Genomic DNA, 6,098 nt, shown 5'->3' on the forward strand with positions numbered 1-6,098 from the left:
ATGAATATGAAAATGCAGAGCACGCCCCGTCCCAGCCCTTCTTGTTAGGCGTATAACATCCCTGAATGAAAGTAATATCACAAAGTAATTGGTTATTAAGGCAGTAATAGCATATCTTGTCCTGGCTGTAAAGTCACCTTTTGCGAACAGTCCACTCCCCCATTTTAATAGCTGTATCAAGAAAGGTGCAGAATGAATTTTTTTTTTTCTGAAGAAATTGCCTGCTTTACATTTGCTCTTCTATCTGATCTTACCATTATGCTAAAGGGTTGATAGCAAAGTCTCATCCTTGGGGCTCATGAGCCCAAAGATTTCACATAAATATTTGAAAAGCTGAGTCTTCTCAAGTCACATCTAGAAGGACATATTCTAAGTGCCATTCCATAAGTGGTAGGATTACAGTTGATTAAATACATTTTCCCCTTAGGGGCTGGAGGTATAAGTCAGTAGCAGACAGCTTGTCCACCATGTACAGGCCTTGAGTTTGATTCCCATAACTTCAGAAACATTTATTTTCTTTGCACTATCTTTTTAACCTTTCAGCAATTAATATATTATTGTGTTCTTTCCTTCCTTCCTTCCTTCCTCCTTTCTTTCTTTCTTCTCCTCCTCCTTCCATTTGGTTCTTTCTTTCTTTTGAGACAAGGTTTCTTTATGTAGCCTTGGCTGTTTTGGACTCAGTCTGTAGACCAGGCTGGTCTCGAACTCACATTGATCCACCTGCCTCTGCCTCAGAGTGCTGGGCTTTATTGTGTATTTTGAAATCATTATTATGAGGAGGTGAATGGACTTACCGTCCTGGCTGTTTCAATCTAATAGACCACAGAAACCCAGTCTATATTTTTTTGATCCCATGAAAGCATGTAAAATTTTTATTTTGGCCTAATAATATAGTTTTATTGTATCAACGAGAATGTAACTAATAGAAATGGCACCTAGAGATTAAAAGAAATACCCATCCCTCTGTAGTCAACGAAGACAATCAGGTTGCTTTCCTCATGGTGGACAATGGCTGCAAACAGCAGCCTCCATGATAGTACCCACAGCCTGCTGCCAACATGAGTTGCCTTAAGGGACCTTGGGCACAGTTTTCTATTGGATATTCATGAATCTGATCTCAATGCTGTTCCCATGCCAGGCTGCCTTTGGGAAGCTCCAGGGTACACTGTCCAGGGTGCATGTTGGCCAGGTCATCATGTCTACCCACATCGAGCTGCAGAAAAAGGAGCACGCCACTGAGGCCCTGCACAGAGTCAAGTTCAACTTCCCTACCCGATCAAAGAGTCACAATTCAAAGAAGCGAGGCTTCACCAAGTTTACTGCAGATGAGTGAAAACACATGGGAGTTGTGAAGTGGCTCATCCCTCATGGCTGTTGGGTCAAATATAACCTCAGTTGTGCTTCCCTAGGTGAATGGTGGGCCCTGAGCAGCCAAGGGCTTCCACTGTGCTCTCCTCCACCCGACCAAATCACGTTCAGTAATAAATCTCATATCCAATGTGTCTAAGGAAAAAATAAACCTGTGCTCAAGTTGGTCTACACCAGGTAGAAACTGATCCTGGATCCTGTTGCTTTAGAGCCCCTGGTTTTGTTATCCTGGCTACTTCTGATCATACCCCCTCCCCCATACCTGCTTATGTTATTGGATGTGTCTGTTCTAAGAATATGTTGGGTGTACTTATTATTCATCAAAGAGGACAAAATCCTCTGCTCAAAGCTCTCCTTATTCTTAGCAACAGGGTAAGCTTTTACACTTATCCTGAGAAAGTGGTTTGATTTTTTTTTTTTTTTTTTGCCTCATTTTGCAATGATTTGTGTATCAGGTTGAATTATCTTCATGGCATGAAATATCTATAATAGCCTTAGTTTCTATTTTGCCTTATTTTGTAACCATAATTTCCCTTTGTTCCAACTTCATCACTGCCCCCCCCCCCTTTTTAATATAACCAAATGTGGTGGCTTGAATAGGCATGGCCCCATAGACTGATGCGTTTGAAGGCTTGGCCATTGGAATGGCACTATTAGGAGGTGTGACTTTTTTGGAGTAGGTGTGGCCTTGTTGGAGGAAGTGTGTCACTGTGGGAATGGGCTTTGAGGTCTCAGATGCTCAAGTGTGACACAATTTTCTGCTTTCTTCAGATCAAGATGTAGAATTCTCAGCTCCAGCACCATGTCTGCCTGCATGCTGCCATGCTTCCTACCATGATGATAATGAACTAACCCTCTGAAACTATAAGCCAGCCCCAACGAAATGTTTTACTTTATAAGAGATGCCATGGTCATGGTGTCTCTTCATAGCAAGAAAATCCTAAGATGCCAGCTTATTTTTACCTTATTTTATGTTTTGCCGTACTGGCAATTGAACCCAGAGCACATACTAGGCAAGTGTTTTACTATTGAGCTGTATCCCCAACTCACTAGCTTATTTTAAATTTTATTGTATGTTGTATGTATTTTTTTGTAAAATTCCTTGCGACTCTTGAAATCTACTTTTGAAGAAGGTGTAAAGGTAGATAACACACACACACACACACACACACACACACACACACACACACACACACACATTTACTGCTAATTTGCCTTAACCTTACCTAGGACAATTCCATTAGCCATCCCCCCCCCCCCCGAAACTATCTTCATCCTGTTCTTTCCCTCTTTTTTTTTTTTATTTCATGTATATGTGTATACTTGTGTTTACTTGTGTACATGTATGTGTTGGTGTTCATGTGTACATGTATCTGTGGGGGTCAGGGGAAAACCCCAGGTGTTGCTCAGGAACACTGTCTTCACCTCCCCAGGCCTGGGATTCACTCCCTGGTAAAGTGCCTAGCTCTTAACATGTGTTCTGGAGATGGAACTCAGCCCCTCATGCTCGCACAGTGTCCTGGATGGTTTTATGTCTACTTGACACAGGCTAGAATTATCTGAAAGGAGGGAACCTTGGTTGAGAACATTTTCCCATAAGGTCCAGCTGTAGACCTTGATGGGGGAGGGCCCAACCCATCGTGGGTGGTGCCATCCCTGGGCTGGTGATTTGGGAGGTCTATAATAAAAGCGAGCAAGCCGGTGAACAGCATCCCTCCATGGCTTCTGCATCAGCTCTAGCCTCCAGATTCCAATCCTGCTTCAGTTCCTGGCCTGACTTCCTTCAGTGATGGACTGCAATTGGAAGTGTAAACCAAATAAACCCCTCCCCCCTGCAACTTGCCTTTGGTCATGGTGTTTCATCACAGCAATAGAGACCCTACCCAGGACACATAGTAATTTCCTTTACCAACTGAGCCATCTTCTGAGCACTGTCCTTTCCCTTCTGGTGACTTTCAGTTGTTCTCCATCCTTTCCAGTCTCTGGGGGGGGGGTCCTCCTTATTCCATCTCTTTGGATTTCTATAATAACTCAACAGAATCTTGAGGTTATTGCCAATTTAGGCACCGAAATGTGGTGCTTTCTCTGTGTTGGCCAAAGATGATGTGGTCTTCTTAGCTGGTTCTTTGATTGCTTGCTTAGCTTCTGAAGACACTTTGAAAAAGCCAACATTATTAAAACATTTACTTCACTCTCCTCACAGTGGGTCAAATGAGGAAGATGAGACAGAAATAATGTGAGGAGGGGTAGAGTGCTGGGCATGACATGGCTGTGATACTTCTGAAAGCAAGACGTGACAACCTACACATGATTGGTCCATCAACAATCTGTCATGGGATGTGGGCCAGTGAAGCCCTGCCATTTCCTCAGGACCTAGAGGTGGTTATTGGTTGCCAGGAAAGAGGCAATTTCTTCAATGGTGTAGCCACTGGTAAGGTGCCCAGGCTTCTGTAAGTAACTCTAATTAAACTCACACAGGAAACTGAACCAAAGTATAAGGGGAACTAGCTAGAGCAGGAAAGGGATCCGTGGGAGGAGAAGGGAGGCAAGAGAGGGCCATAGGGAATATATATGTGAAAAATTTGTTATATGGCATATGGAATGTCACGATGAAGCCAACTGTTATATATAGTTGATATATGATCTTTTTTTCCTGATTATTTATTTGTTCTCAGATTCAGAGAAGTAGAAGCTCTCAGTGAGCCCACATCTCTTGACAATCTGTTTCTGGCATCTTTCTTTGTAGTCTAAAGTTTGGCCAGAAGGCTGGCATACTCTATAGCCTTTGCCTTATTTTCCTTAGTGCATTGTTTCTTCAGAGCAACAAGTCCACATTTGTGCTGCAGGATACATGGAACAACAAAATTCCAAATATTGGTGCTTTGGGTCCTGGACTTCTTACCTTCTGTGCCTGAGGGCTTTCTGACAGTATATTTGAGGGCATCAACTTGATTAGCGTTTTGAAAAACTGTTGGATTCTGTGAGCTTGTTTGGGCCCCAATTCCCTAGGCACAGTAGTATTTGTCAGCCCAGGAATATCCTTCTCCTTTTTAATTTTGATTTTTTTTTTTACAATAACCAAGTTGAGAGCATTCATATTGGCATCCACGATGCATCCATGAGTAGACTCGCACCTTCTTTCTCCACTTCTTTCTTCTTCGTGTATAACAAGAGTGTCCTTTATTCCAGCAGGTGCTCTGCTGTAGGTCAGGATGCCTTGCCTCATGAAAGCACCTTGTTTGTCGTTCCCACCACTGGTTTGGACCACATAACCCTTCCGCTCTCCACACAGAGCACGAGCAGCTACATCTGGGACCGTGATCAGACAGAAAGATGCTTTTGTTCATTGTCCACTTCCATGAGTATCTGACAGCCGGTCATTCAGCTTCGTCTTGACATGGCTGACTGCCTAGGAAGTGTCATAAAAAATATGTTTGAAAGTGAAGATATATGCTCAATATCAAGACCCGAAGGTGCACTCGTTACCCTGCCTTTGGTAAATTCATAATTTCTGGGGAAAAGGCTCCATACACAGCAAGATGAACGCTAAGCACACTCATGCCCATTCCATATGAGAAGTTTGGACAGCAGGTAAGTGGATTTGGATCTTCAATATCCCCCAATAGGCTACATGTTGGAGGCTTGGCCTCCAGTTCAAGATATGATGCTTATTTCACTCTCCCCAAGGTGGGAAAACGAGGACGATGAGAGCCAGAGGACGTACTGTTGGGAGAGGGGGAAGGACTTTCAGGAGGGGATGTCAAGGAGAAGGAAGTTGAGGGTCTGCCCTTGGAGAGGATATTACGTCCATTGTCCTTCTGTCTTTGCCTCCTGGCCATTATGAGGTGGACAGCCCTGCACCCACACCGTGATGAGTTTCTTCCTTGAGTCACACCTCCCTGCACCCAGATGGAACGAAGCAACTGCATGAAACCATGAGTCCAAATAGGCCCCTTCCCTTTACCTTGACTTTGTCACGCTGAGCAGCCTAATGCTAAACCAGCAGGTTCAGTGAACAATTTGCGGCACTTACTACACATGTGTGGAATATGTTAATCTTTGCCTTTTCCTTTTCAATGTAGGGAAAAAGGTTTAAGTGACATGGCTCAGCCAGTAAAGTGCTTACCACGCAAGAATGAAGAGTTCCAGATCCTCGGCATCCGCATGAAGCCAGGGGCAGCAGTACACCCCTGTAATTCCAGCACTGGGAAGGCGGAGACAGGAGGGTCCCTGGGGCTCGGCTAGCTGTCCAGCTTAGCTGAATCCCTTAGCTCCGGGCTCAATGAGAGATTCTGTCTCAAAACTTAAGGTAAAAAGTGATCAAGGGAAACATAATGTTGACCTTTTCCCTTCATATGCATTTACCCCTCCCTCCCCTTTCTCTCTGTCTCTCTGCCTCTCTCTCTCTCTCTCTCTCTCTCTCTCTCTCTCTCTCTCTCTCTCTCTCTCTCTCATACACACACATGCATTAAAAGAAGTTTTGAGTCAGGTGAGCAGAGATCATAGCCTTAGAATCCACATACATGCTCACTGGCACTGAAGCATGTAACCCCAGTGCTCAGAAGGCACAGACAGGACCGCGCTGCTGACAAGACTGAGTGTATTAGTGAGCTCTGAGAGACCCTGCCTCAGCGAATAAGGCAGACAGTGATAGGAAAGACTGCTTTTGTCATGCATGCACACACATACACACACACACCCCACACCACACCACTTAAGAAAAAAAATTA

The 6,098-nt window shown here is 44.1% G+C and overlaps 1 pseudogene; it reads left to right on the forward strand.

Moving 5' to 3' along the window:
* Window positions 1-963: 963 nt before the first annotated feature.
* Window positions 964-1,090, forward strand: LOC127191196 (uncharacterized; annotated as a pseudogene).
* Window positions 1,091-6,098: the final 5,008 nt, after the last annotated feature.

The sequence above is a fragment of the Acomys russatus genome, chromosome 6 (genome assembly GCF_903995435.1).
Source record: "Acomys russatus chromosome 6, mAcoRus1.1, whole genome shotgun sequence".
Lineage (NCBI taxonomy): Eukaryota > Metazoa > Chordata > Mammalia > Rodentia > Muridae > Acomys > Acomys russatus.